The following is a 14,653-nucleotide window of genomic DNA, read 5'->3' as shown; positions in this document are numbered from 1 at the left end:
TTTCTTTGTTTGCAACATCGGTCGAGAGCCCTCCTGAGAAGCAGTCTATCCACATTCCTAAGGAGTACAGCTCCTTTCATGATGTCTTCTGCCCCAAGAGAGCTTCCCAGCTACCGCCGCATCGGCCATGGGACTGCGCGATCGACCTAGTTCCAGATGCCCAGTTGCCAAGAGGTAGGATCTACCCGCTCTCGCTTCCAGAGAATCAGGCAATGGAAGATTACATAAGGGAGGCTCTGAGTCAGGGGTACATACGTCACTCAAAATCACCAGCCGCCTCAAGCTTCTTCTTTGTGGCCAAGAAGGACGGAGGGCTGCGTCCATGCATCGACTACAGGGTCCTAAATAACGGTACAGTAAAATACCGATATCCCCTTCCTCTGGTACCAGCCGCTTTGGAACAGCTCCGAGAAGCTAAAGTCTTCACTAAATTGGACCTCCGCAGCGCGTATAATCTGATAAGAATACGTGAGGGGGACCAATGGAAGACAGCATTCGTGACCCCTACTGGCCACTATGAATATGAGGTCATGCCTTACGGTCTGGCCAACGCCCCCTCCGTATTCCAAAACTTCATTCATGAAGTCCTCCGGGAGTTTCTTCACCACTTTGTAATAGTGTACATAGATGACATCCTCATTTACTCCCGGAGTGAGGCCGAACATCGCCAACACGTTGCGGAGGTCCTACACACATTGAGAGAACATCACCTCTACCTCAAAGCGGAGAAATGCTCATTCCACCAGAAGTCGATTCATTTCTTGGGATACATCATTGATCAAACCGGTATACGTATGGATGGGAAGAAAATTGAGGCTGTTCTATCCTGGTCAGAACCCACTTCCATTAAGGAGCTCCAGAGGTTTCTTGGGTTTGCTAACTTTTATAGACGGTTTATCAAGGACTACAGCAGGATTACATCACCTCTCACTAATCTCCTCAAGGGTAAACCCAAAGGACTGGAGTGGACCAAAGAAGCAGCCGCAGCCTTCCGCCTTCTTAAGAAGGAGTTCACAAGGGCCCCACTCCTGACTCATCCTGACCCAAATCTTCCTTTCGTGGTGGAAGTGGACGCATCCACCACCGGCGTCGGGGCAGTATTATCTCAACATCATGATACACCGCCCCGACTGCATCCCTGTGCCTATTTCTCTCGGAAGTTGAGCCCGGCGGAGCAGAATTACAGCATAGGAGACAGGGAGCTGCTAGCAATCAAGCTAGCCTTGGAGGAGTGGCGTCACTGGTTGGAGGGAGCCAAACATCCGTTCCAGGTGATCACAGATCACAAAAACCTCCAATATATTAAAGAGGCCAAGAGACTATGTCCACGTCAAGCCAGATGGTCACTTTTCTTCTCACGTTTTGATTTCTCCATTTCCTATCGTCCAGGACCCAAGAATCTAAGAGCAGACGCTCTCTCTCGTTTACACGAGCATCACGATCATGAAGAACTCCCAACGAAGATTCTTCCCGAACACATCTCCATTTGTCCGATCACCTGGAACGCTCCTCCAGTCGTTGCCACTCCGGAAGCCCCTGCTCCGCCGGGATGCCCTCCTCATCGGCAGTTCATACCACCTGAACACCGGGTAGATCTGATCCACTCCTTACATACCTCGCTAGGCACTGGACATCCAGGGATCAACAATACTCTCTCGCTAGTATCCCAACGATTCTGGTGGCCAAACATGGCAAGGGATGTGAGGCAATATGTTCAGGGCTGTAAGGACTGTGCCCAATCCAAGAGCCCACGTCATCTACCCGCTGGAAAGCTCCATCCCTTGCCGATTCCGAACCGTCCCTGGTCACACCTAGGAGTGGACTTTATCACTGATCTCCCTTCGTCAGAAGGTAATACCTGTATTCTAGTCATAGTAGATAGATTCTCAAAGTTTGTCAAACTAATCCCTCTGAAAGGTCTTCCCACAGCCTTTGAAACAGCCGACAATATCTTTAATCAAGTCTTCAGGTCATTTGGTATTCCAGAAGATATTGTGTCGGACAGAGGTCCACAGTTCATCTCACGTCTATGGAAAGCCTTCTTCAAGCTCCTAGGTGTGGCCGTCAGCCTCTCTTCTGGATATCATCCCCAAACCAACGGGCAGACAGAGAGGAAGATTCAGGAGGTGGGACGGTTCCTGAGGACCTTCTGCAGTGGTCACCAGAGCTCCTGGAGCCAGTATTTGGGCTGGGCAGAATATGCCCAAAATTCACTGCGGCAACCCTCCACCGGACTCACGCCATTCCAGTGCGTCCTGGGCTTCCAACCACCGCTCTTTCCCTGGGATGGCGAACCATCTGATGTCCCCGCAGTGGATCACTGGTTCCGGGAGAGCGAGAGAGTCTGGGACGAGGCTCATCAACATCTGCAGAGGGCAGTCCGTCGAAGCAAGGTAACCGCCGATAGAAGAAGGTCTGAAGAACCCAGATACACACCCGGACAAAAGGTGTGGCTATCCACCCGGGACATACGCATGCGACTGCCCTCTCGCAAGTTAAGTCCCCGATTTGTTGGTCCCTTCACCATCGTGGAACAGGTTAACCCCGTCACCTACAAACTACAATTACCCTCTCACTACCGTATTCACCCTACATTCCACGTATCACTCCTGAAACCCTATCACGATCCTGTTCTTCCCTCCACAGAGCCTGACCACGAAGAGGAACCCCCTCCTCCACTGCTCCTAGAAGAAGGAGCCGTCTACGCAGTGAAGGAGATCTTGCGTTCCCGACGTCGTGGTGGCCAGTTGGAGTACCTGGTGGACTGGGAAGGGTACGGCCCCGAAGAAAGGACATGGGTTCCCAGAGCTGATATTCTCGATCCTAGTCTCATGGTGGAGTTTCATGAGAGCCACCCTGAGTTCCCAGCGCCTAGAGGCAGAGGGAGACCACCACGGCGTCGGAGGTGTCGGCCCTCAGGAGCGGGCCCTGGGGAGGGGGGTACTGTCATGGATTGGTCAGGCTCTCACGACCCCCACTCACGAAGATCACCATCACCTGACTTCTAATGAGCACACAGCTGCATCACATTCACGAGCACCAGATAAAAGCACAGCACTCCAGTCGCTCATTGTCCGGGCTCGTCTCGACGAAAGCGGACAACTGAGCGACCACTCAGCGTAGTCATCCTCAGCTAAACAAACGATTTACTTACCTGTTCTCTTTGTATTCCTCCTAGTCTTCCTGGTCCTCCCGAATCGTCCTGTCTTCCAGTCCTTCCAAGTCTGTGTCATCCTCTGTCAGCTGTATCTGGTGTGTGCTGTCCATCCTCGTGTATTCCTGTTACCCAGCCACGGAGGAAAAGACCCCAACATCATTCCTGATCCTCCTGGCTATCCTTCATGTGCTCCTTGTTGTCATTCAATAAACACCCTAACGTTTCCTTACCTCTGTCTCCTGTCCGCTTCATAACAATTAGTAGCTTCCATTAACAATATATTTTTTTCTTCAATTGTCTACAGCAGTGGTCCCCTGGTCTACTGAAATGTGTATATTCCATAGAAGCTGAAGCTGATCGGTCAGTTCTTGTCACGTAACTCGTGTTGCGCTCACAGGATTTATTCAACTATGTGCGTCTTGAAGACACGAGTGACACATAAAAAATTTCAGATCTGAAAAAACGTACACATCAGCCTCTGATGGATGTGCGAAAAACAAAAACTGCAAAAAAAGTTTAGCTTCGATACGTATTTGACGCTCTCCAGAAATACAAATAGGGGTACATTTTCGGAATGAGTCTGGGTTGGCTGAATGCTAGTATCTTGAAAAATATCTTGTAAAATATTATGTACAGTCATCATGGCAAAGATTAAATAAATCAGTTATTAGAAAGTAGTTATTATAAATTTTTTAGGGGGGTTTACCTTTTATTATAATAGGATAGTGGAGAATAGACAGGAAAGCATTGGACCTCGAGCTGAGAATCGAACTCAGGTCGCCGTGAGCACCATAGTGCTTCAGTATATGTTGGCACACTTAACCACTAGATCCCAGCATGTTTTACGTAAGGTCAAAGTAAGAGGTGGAAATGTTCAATTCAATTTCAATTCAAGTTTATTTGTACAGCGTTTTTCACAGTAAGTATTGTTTAAAAGCAGCTTTACAAAAGGTGCACATTATTGCATTGCAATTAAAATCAGAAAAAAAGCTTATTGGTTATCATAACTTTATTAGTTACTAATAACTTTAACTAATTAACTAGTAACTAAAAGCTTTTAACAGTTAAAGTTATTATATATAAGCATAGTTAACCTGCAGTTATAGCATATAGGTGATGTCAATGCGTACATGTATTTCTGTATTAAGTGTATGTTTTGTTCTCAAATGTTGACAATTAAAGTAATCTTATGTGTTTTAAGTTAAGAGAAAGACTTGTTAAAGTTTAATCTCCAATTAGTTTGAAGATTTAGAAGAGTTCCATGTTATGTTTTAAGGTTTCCCCTCATGCAGCTTTATTACAACGTTGCTGTTTGTTGCTTTGCTCAGTGAGCCATTACTCTCCTTAAGTCTCAATTAACCATAGGCATTATTAAAGCAGTTGGAGTTTGAACTGAATAAATAACAGAAGAGTCTTATTGTCTGAATTAAGCGACTGAAAATAGTTGGCTTCACAAGAGTAGGCTGTGTTCACAAGCTTATTCAAATGAAACTGATTAAATTCAAATGGTTCAAAATGATTTTTCCTCATGAACTTTGTTTGCCTTAAATAAGTTGGAATTACATCATCTAAATAAGTTGAAATAACCTAATTCAAATGTGTGGAAATGTGTCAATTTAATTAAGTTGTGTGTGAATGAGTGTGTATGGCTGTTACCCAGTCCTGGGTTGCAGCTGGAAGGGCATCCGCTGTGTAAAACATATGCTGGATAAGTTGGTGACCCCTGATATATAAAGCGACTAAGCCGAAGGAAAATAAATGAATGAATTTTATGGCCTTTCAGCGCTGAACTAACTTGCACTGTATTACTGGGTTCCACACAACTTACTGTATTTTTGTTGTGACAACACAATGGAATTAAGTTAGCTTATTAGTTTTTACAAATTTAAGTTGATTGAACATAAAGAAATTAAGTCCCCCTAAAAAACTGAAGTCCCCCTAAAAAATTGTGTCGTGTTAGCTCATTTTAAATAAGTAGTTTGAACAAACAGCAAACATGTTTAAGTGTACACTGTAAAACATGCAGGGTTCAACATTATTCATTCATGTTGCCCCAACTTAAAGTAATTACGTTGACTTAATTGTTTTTACAAATTTAAGTGGATTGAACTTAAAACAAATGATGCAGCTCATTTTAAATAAGTAATTTGTACACGCAGCAAAAAACACTTTGGGGTGTATTGAACATTGTTTAAAAAGTAAAAAAGGCAAAGAGGTTTGGTTATCATTAAATACCAAATGTTTTAATGATCGTTAAGGGCTAGATCAGAGCAATTCATTTAGTTTGTCATGGGGGCCAGTTCTTGAAGAGCATCCCAAATGAGGGGCCGGAGAGATTTCACTTACAATAAGAGTGATGACACAACAGCATATAAGAGCCCATATGTTGTATTTTTGCTCCTTAAGACACCCATGTTGTAATTTTATACATTAAAATGTTAATATATTCTATTTTGAAACTACATAATATCAGTGCATTGTACAATACCTTGCGTATTGTGATGTTTTTTACTCAGTGCGTCTTAAAGGCGCAAGCGCATCGCTCCGCTCCGCTCGCTCTTGCATATTGGCGTATATTATAATATTGGAAATAATGAACTTGTGGTTGAAAAAGACACAATGTGTGAACGGCCCGCTGCTATAGGTAATCCAGTGTACATGTGTATTAGCCCTGGTGCATAAACTCAGAACTTTAAACTAGCGCACAGGTAACATAACTTTGTTTAGTTGCAGCAGTTTTGTTCCGTGCAACATAAACAAGGCTTAAGAAGCCTTGACGATTAAGTATCTAAATGTTTTCGGCTGCACGCGCCACTCACTCGCTTAATGTCAGATTACTTCAACTGCAGCTCGTGCTGTATTGAACAGACGCACGTCACTTCATAACTTTAGCGTCCGTTTTTCGACTGAACTAAATTTATTTTTGATGTCTTGGTCACACTTTTTTGAGGGCTGGAAAAAATTGCCTCACGGGCCAAGTTCGGCCTGCGGGTTGCCAATTGAATAGCCCTGGGCCAGATGATAATTGCTATTAATAGAACATATTTTATTTTTATTGTTTTATTTATTTGTGTATTAACATTAATAAAAAAATTCAATTTATATTCAATTAAAAGGTAACACTTTAAGGTGATGTAAATACATGTTTAATGCACTTACTTAAGTAATTACAATGAATTTTGCATAATTATATGTACTAAACCTAAACCTAACCCACATTCTAACCCCAACCGTAGTAAGTACATGTGATTATTTAATATCACCCAGTAGTTGAATTAATAGTTAAACTGCAACTACATTACATTAAAATAAAGTATAACTGCACTCTCAGAAATAAAGGTACAGGAGCTGTCACTGGGGCAGTACCTTTTCAAAAGATACATATTTGTACCCAAAGAATCCACATTGGTACCTCAAAGGGGCATTTTTGTGCCCAAATGTACCTAAAAAGTACCTTTGAGGTACCATTATGAACCCTTCAGGTACTAATTTGTACCTTTTGAAAAGGTACTGCCCCAGTAACAGCTCCTGTACCTTTATTTCTGAGAGTGTGGATAAAATTTAGAACATGAGCCAACAATGGAGTTATCAGTTTCAGCATTTACTACAACATTTTTAGGCCTGTTAGCATTAAATTATATGATTAGCCCTCCTGTGAAATGTTTAATTGTTTTTAAAACATATATTAATTGTCGTTTAATAGATTTTTTTTAAATACACTTTTAAACATAATAATTTTAATAACTAATTTCTGTTGTCTTTTTCATAGTGGCATAAAAAAATCTCTTAAGTGGGCTGATAATACTGACCCTAAAATTACTTGTAAAAAATTAAAAACTGCTTTTATTCTAGCCAAACTAAAAGAAGTAAGACTTTCTGCAGAAGAAAAAAAATATTCTATGCAATTCTGTGAAACTCCTTGATCTGTTAAACATTATTTGGGAAATGTTTTTTAAAAGAATACAAATTTTATTAATCTCTTAATCTCAACTCAATCTTTGACCCATCCCAGGTCAGGCCACAAAACTGAACATTGCATCACCGAGACAAATCTTTTCATTCGCCATCTTTAAAGTCCATCTTTGATGAAAAATATAGTTTACAGAGTCTAGCTCCATCTTTCCTGGCCTCCTTCGATCACTAACCCGCTTTGCTCGTGGCCCACCATCTGTCTTATGGTGCGTTTTCATGCGCTCAACCATGAAATCATTCACGCTAGAAGCATGTCTTCAGTAAAGCCTCCTCTCACGGCGACTGTTCGCTTCATTTCTGACACCCAGCATGAGTTTATCGGGACGCTTCTGTCCCAGAGTCACGCTGCTGGCGCTTTTACCCTGCCGTTGCCACGAAACTGAGTGTTTAGATTCAATTTTTGCTTTTTGTTTGTGCACAGAAATACTGTTAAGTGGAGGTGATTGCTGGTCTAAACAAATAAAATAGCAATGCTTCCTCACTATAAATTACATTTTGTGTTTAACAAGACAATACATTATATTGGTATGTTCATTCATTCATTCATTCATATAGCTGAGTCCCTTTATTTATCAGGGGTTACCACAGCGGGATCAACTGCCAACTTATCCAGCATATGTTTTACGCAGTGGATGCTCTTCCAGCTGCAACCTAGTACTGGGAAACACCCATACACTCTCACATTCACACACACTCATAAACTATGACCAATTTAGCTTATTCAATTCACCTATAGCGCATGTCTTTGGACTGTGGGGAAAACCGGAGCACCTGGAGAAACCCACGTCAACATGGGGAGAACATCCAAACTCCACACAGAAATGCCAACTGACCCAGCTAGGGCTAGAACCAGCAACCTTCTTGCAGTGAGGCGACAGTGCTGAGCCACTGTGCCACCCTTATTGATAAGTTTATTTTTTAATGATCTAAAATAATTCTTTGAGCAAGTATATTACCAGCCAGTAAGGAAGTCCAGATCTGATCACGTGATTGGAAATCGGGCCCGATCACATGGTTTTAGACTCGATCAGAATCAGATGTTACCTCCCGATCAGGACTTGAATATATATATATATATATATATATATATATATATATATATATATATATATATATATATATATATATATATATATATATATATATATATATATATATATATATATATATGTATATATATATATATATATATATATATATATATACATTCTGATTATTTTTAACACATCTATAGTTACGCGGTGGCACAGAGTTAGACCTCTTTCTTGACTTAGCAATCACACAGAAACAGCAACGTGTGCTGTTGACATCACTTAATTGCGGAGACGCTATTGGTTAAACACCGGCAAAGTAGGAAGCAGCTTGAAGTGGAAAGCGCGAGTATGTCTGAAGGTATTATAAAGTTGATGACGACAACATTGCCCTTGCCAACATTGTGCAATATGTAAACTTGACATTGCAAGAGGTGAGATGGATGAGGCTACATGTAACACAACAAACCTGATAAGACACCTTAAAAACAACCGTAGAACGTTGATTTAAAATGCCTTCTCGCAACTATTTCACAAAGAACGGTCTGCCAGCCCTTTATAAGAAGATTTCTAACAAACTACTTGTCCTGTTATAAAATGTACCCCATGTTGCACATAACAGCTGCACATATAACGTTGTACATAGTAATAAACACATACATACACTTGTCAATTTGTATATTTGCACTCACTACTTACTTCTATTTTTTTTAAAATATATTTATTATCTGTTTTTTGTCCTGTCTCTGTTATCCTGTTGCACTTACTCTGTCACGAAAACAAATTCCTCGTATGTGTGAACATAACTGGCAATAAAGCTCTTTCTGATTCTGATGTTTCGTTCACCACAGACTTATGGAGTTTGTCCATAGCTCCCATGTCTCTACTAAGCCTTTATGTATTATAGAGGTATCGGATCGGATTTCAGTATTGGTCGATACTCAAAACCAAATGACATAGAATCGAGTGCAAAAAAAAAAAAAAAAATGATCGGGACATCACTACCAGCCAGTGGCCAAAATTATGTTCTTAACAGTGTTGGGGAAAGTTACTTTTAAAAGTAATCCAATACTATATTGCACTACTTCATAAAAAAAGTTACTCAATATGATATTTAGTTACTTTTTAAGGAAAGCAATGCATTACTCTATGTTGTGTTACTTTTGTTTGGGCTGGGCCCATGTAAAAACAAAATGCTGAGTTCTCAATTAAATTTAAACACTTTTTAAGATCAAAATTATTAGCCCATTTAAGCAAAAACAAAATTTCGACTGTCTACAGAACAAACCATTGTTATACAATAACTCGCCTAATTATTCTGCCTAGTTAACCTAATTAACCTAGTTAAGCCTTTAAAATGTCACTTTAAGCTGTATAGAAGTGTCTTGAAAAATATCTAGTGAAATATTATGTACTGTCATCATGGTAAAGATAAAATAAATCAGTTATTAGAAATGAGTTATTAAAACTATTGTGTTTAGAAATGTGCTGTCGTTAAACAGAAATTGGGGAAAAAATAAACAGGGGGCTCAATAATTTAAGGGGGCTAATAATTCTGACTTCAACTGTATATAATATAAAAAATGTTTTATTTTGTTTTTGTTTTAATCTGCGTGTTGAATTGAATTTTTTTAACATTTCAAATAAAAAACGTTTACACTTTTGTGTATGAGATGATGCCGTTTTATATATATAAACATATATGGCTGTTTGGCCCCATAACAAATATATAACTTGTAAAATTGGCGTCCTGCAGTGCTGCACTCCATTTAAAACTATTACGCATTTTGCTAATGATTTTATAATCATTAAGAATGCCGTTTAAGTGCCTCATATTAATTTAGACCTACATGGAATAATTGCACTTTAAAAATTCATCTATCACACTCCAGGACCATTTAAAATGAGCTAATGAAGGCTAAAAGGGTAAAGAAAAATGGCGAACACTTAAAGTAACTAAAATATTCATATCAATTTCAACCTCAGATACATTACAATATATGCTTTGCATTTATTTGCATATGATTATAACACACGCAGTTCTTCTATAAAAAAGAGATAAGAGGTGTGGGAGGGATTCATCTCATTTCCATGAATTAAAAAAAAAGATGAGCGGAAGGGCATATTAAATAACACAAACTGAGCATGAACACAAAGCCTCAGCTGCACAAACAAGCCAAGAAATCAAGAAGCAGAGTTTAATTTTAATAGTGTTAAAAACAACAGAGCGAAGCGCACGAGGTCATGCTTTACGCACCGAACTCCGCTCTAATGCTCTGTGTTGTTGCACTCATTATCTGAATGAACTCGGCAATTATATCAAATATTCCACAGCTATTCCACTGTATTATCTATATGAGCTCATTAAACACAAAATGGAGTTTATAGTGGGGAGGCATTGCTTTTATTTGTTTTGGAACAACAATCAACTCCTCTTAACAGTTTGCATGTGCACAAACAAAAAGCAAACATTTAATCTAAACACTCTGTGTCGTGGTAACAAAACTGCATGCGATGGTAATTTTGAAGCATGCCTGTTTTTATAAACCTGCAAGTAAAAAGTGTTTACATTTGTAAGTAAACCCATTGACTTAAAAATGACAAGTTGAATACTTAAAAGATAGAGTAAACCTGTTGTAACCTAATTCTGTTTTATATACTTGATATGATTCTTGATATATTCTGCCCACAATGTTCACAACACCTAATATAATAACTAATAATGTAATACTACACTGTAAACCCAAATGCTCAAAATAATTAAATTGATTGAGTAGAATAAACTCAATTTTGTCAAACAGTTCTACTACCTCGAATAGTTTGAGTTTGTGTGACTTTTTAAGTGTTTGAGTGAATTGAACTTATTATATTTGATAAACTGAAACAACTTGCTCATTAAGTAAGTGCCACTTAGGAGTATAATTCAACTTTACTTACTTTTTTTTTGTTGTTGTTTTAACATGCTGTCTGCGTATAACATCAGTAACCTTTCAAATTCAAAATGTACATACACAAACATTCTTACCAGAACAACTGCTTTAATGTGAGCACAAACTAGAATATTCTATTATATATCATTATATCTATTATATTAATACAGTATTATCTGTAAAAAAAAGTGTCCATGATTTTAACAGTAAAAGTCTGTAAAATCTACTGTGAAAAACCTGTCAAATGATTAACAGCTCAAAATGGACAAAATACAGAAAGTAACTGTAACAGATGTAACCTTTGTTTTTGAGAAAGTAATCAGAGTATCTGAAATCTCACCATACACCTTTATTCACTGTAAATGAAGGAGGCTGTAAATGTCAATATTTTTCATTCTTAGGCAGCATAATTATTTATTCGTATTTGAAACTTTATTTTCAAATATTTACATATTTATTGAATCATAAATTTTGGATTCGGATACATTAGGTATATATATATATATATATATATATATATATATATATATATATATATATATATATATATATATATATATATATATATATATATATACACACTCAGCTTTGACATGGTCAAGACGATCTGCTGCAGTTCAAACTGAGCATCAGAATGGGAAAGAAAAGTGATTTAAGTGAAATCTTTAACGTGGCATGGTTGTTGGTGCCAGATGGGCTGGCTGAGTATTTCAGAAGCTGCTGATCTACTGGAATTTTTACGCACAACCATCTCTAGGGTTTACAAAGAATGGTTTACAGAGAACGGAGGTTCGCATCATGGATGTGCAGCCGACAAATCTGCAGCAACTGCGTGATGCTATCAGGTCAATATGGACCAAAATCTCTGAGGAATATTTCCAGTACCTTGTTGAAGCTATGCCGTGAAGGATTAAGGCAGTTCTGAATGCAAAATCGTGTCCAACCCGGTACTAGTAAAGTGTACCTAATAAAGTGGCAGTGTATATGCTGTCAAGCCTGAAATCATTCATACATGGCAAATTCTGACTTAAGGTTTTTGTTCAAAAAGTTGAGAAATATTGTATTCCGCGATTGTGCCTCTTTGTTATTTTCTTTATTATTTTTTCTTTAGGAGAAGCCTGTGTCATTTCTGGTTAAAAAAAAACAAACAAATTAATTAATTTATAAATAAATAAAAAACTCACTGGTTGAATAAAAGTAACTTTAATTCAGAATTTGCCAGGAGTGTGAATAATTTCGGGCTTGACTGTATATATATATATAAATGGTATTAGATCCTTAAAAAACAAAACAAATAATATTTTACTCCAACACATACCTAATAAAGCTGAAACCAAGAGTTATGAACAGTAATTCAATAAATATGTATATATTTGAACAAGTTCAAGTTTCAAATTTGAACTGTTAATTATGCTGCCTGAAAATGTTAACGGAATGTAAACAGATAGTTTAGCTGCTGTGTATAGAGTGGACCGTATATAAACATGGTTAACCTACAGTATACTGTATATAGTGTTCTTTTCCAAAAGGTGATATCTACAGTATGTGTACAATACATTTTCAATAAAGTGTATTTGAGTATTTCCTAAGGTTTTGTGTTGTCTGTGAATAGTGTGATAGACTCTTTTTCCAAACAGAAATGGTTGTTTTGTTTTTTCATGGAGCCGCTTCAGTTGGGAGTCCCATGACAAATATACAGTGAGGCTGTACTCCATTAGACACCATCATAGGTGTGACAAATGAATGGATGGCCGGGCAGCTCGATGCCTTACGCTCGCCTGCGCTCAGAAAGGCTTTGTGCTCCGAGATGAGCGATTCCCCCCTGAGGGTCCATTCACTTCTAGTCTGTCCCGGCCCATCTTCAGCGTCCCTCCACAGAAACGCTTTGACAGTAATCCTGTTCCTATTGTCCTCCAACCTGAAGAAGCTGTCAAGGCCTTCACTGCTCCCTACTGAGCAGGGTTACAAGCACTTTATTCCACATACTCGCCATGCACACTAGACTTTAGACACTTCGGACCAGTTTTCAGGTCACTGTAAAGCCGAGCAAATGTTCTGACTAACACTTTTTAGCTGACTGAGTCGACATGCCAAAAAAATGTTCAGGACGTCTGACTGATTCAGAATAGCAATTGTGGGGAAAAATAAACCTTGCAAATGGAGGAGAGAGAATGTTTTTTTAGAGAAAAGTTTTACTTCAAGTGCATTGTGCTTGAAGCGGTCGACGTTTTAAAGGTAATATTAGGACAAATGTTAAATATTTCTTAGTGGACATGTAACATTGAGATATCAAGGTCTAAACAAAATGACCAAAGCTAGAACACCTGTAGTAGTGCCATTATTTAAAGTAAATGTTTTGTATAAACATTATATAGCATAAAGCATATAGATATAACTATATATCTCACACCAATTTGTAGGAAACTTGCATGAACTCATTTGTAGACTTTAGAACAATTTGCTCATCAATAGCAGTTGGGTTTAGGGGCGGGGTTTGGTGCCACGCCCCTTTTAAAAATCATACATTCTTGTACGACTAAACTCATGAAAATTCGTATGAATGAACCACTAAACTGACCACAAAAATTCATAACTTTTTAATTTAATGGCTAATTCGTAGGAATTTGTATGTCAGTAATGACATACAAATTATCCCAATGGCAGTAGGGTTTAGGGGTGGGGTTTAGGGATGCCTCCTTTTATAAATCGAACATTTTCGTGTGACTGAATTTGTTTGAATTCCTACGAATTAGCCCATAAACTGACCACGCCAATTCGTTACTTTTTGATTTAGTGGCTAACTTGTATGAAATTTAGTGCGATTTACTCATCCCCCAATGGCAATTGGGTTTAGTGGTAGGGTTTGGTGCCATGCCTCCTTTTGAAAATCGTGCATTTTTGTGCGACTGAGATTGTTTAAATTGCTACGAATTAGCCATTAAACTGACCATGCCAATTCGTAACTTTTTGATTTAGTGGCTAATATGTCTCCTTTGTTGTATCCATTACATTTTCCCAAAGTTATTCAGAGTTGTTAAAATGTAGTATGCTGCTGCAGTGCCGTTTAAAATAAATTGATACTTTCACATTTAATTGCTTAAAAAAAAAATTTAAGTTACCATCATTGAGATCAGTGTTGATTGGGCACTTAAACATCCTTTAGTTTACAACCTCCTCCAGTGCACTGAAAATATTTACTTCTTCAATTTTGACCCAGTGCAACTTAGGGCTAATTTAACTTAAAAAGCACAGTTCACCCAAAAATACGGGTTTGAAATCAACTTGAGTAAATGATTGGGAGAACTGTCCCTTTAATATTGAGTTCCGCTGTGTATGTGTGTGTGTGTAATGAAGGGTAAAAGGGGGGCGTGATGAGCATGTCTACGACCGGCCTGCGGGTGTTCGGCCTGTCCTGTGGGCCGCGTTCCCTCACGTCCCGCTGTGATAATCCTACACACGGTGGGATTAAGAATCTTCAGAGCGCCGTCACCCGCTGCGCCGTTGCTCTTCATCCGACATCTCCAGTTTGCTAGTTAGAGACCCATCCGCTGCCTCTCCTTCCG

At 38.8% G+C, this 14,653-nt stretch overlaps 1 protein-coding gene across 1 annotated transcript in view; it reads left to right on the top strand.

The window, feature by feature from the left end:
- The window catches only part of LOC130247406 (kelch-like protein 29), a 198,368-nt gene that overhangs the window by 145,038 nt on the left and 38,677 nt on the right, over positions 1-14,653 (top strand). The window lies entirely within an intron of this gene.

This window comes from Danio aesculapii, chromosome 20 (genome assembly GCF_903798145.1).
Source record: "Danio aesculapii chromosome 20, fDanAes4.1, whole genome shotgun sequence".
NCBI classification, from domain to species: Eukaryota; Metazoa; Chordata; class Actinopteri; order Cypriniformes; family Danionidae; genus Danio; species Danio aesculapii.
This window is presented reverse-complemented; position numbering and strand designations above follow the sequence as displayed.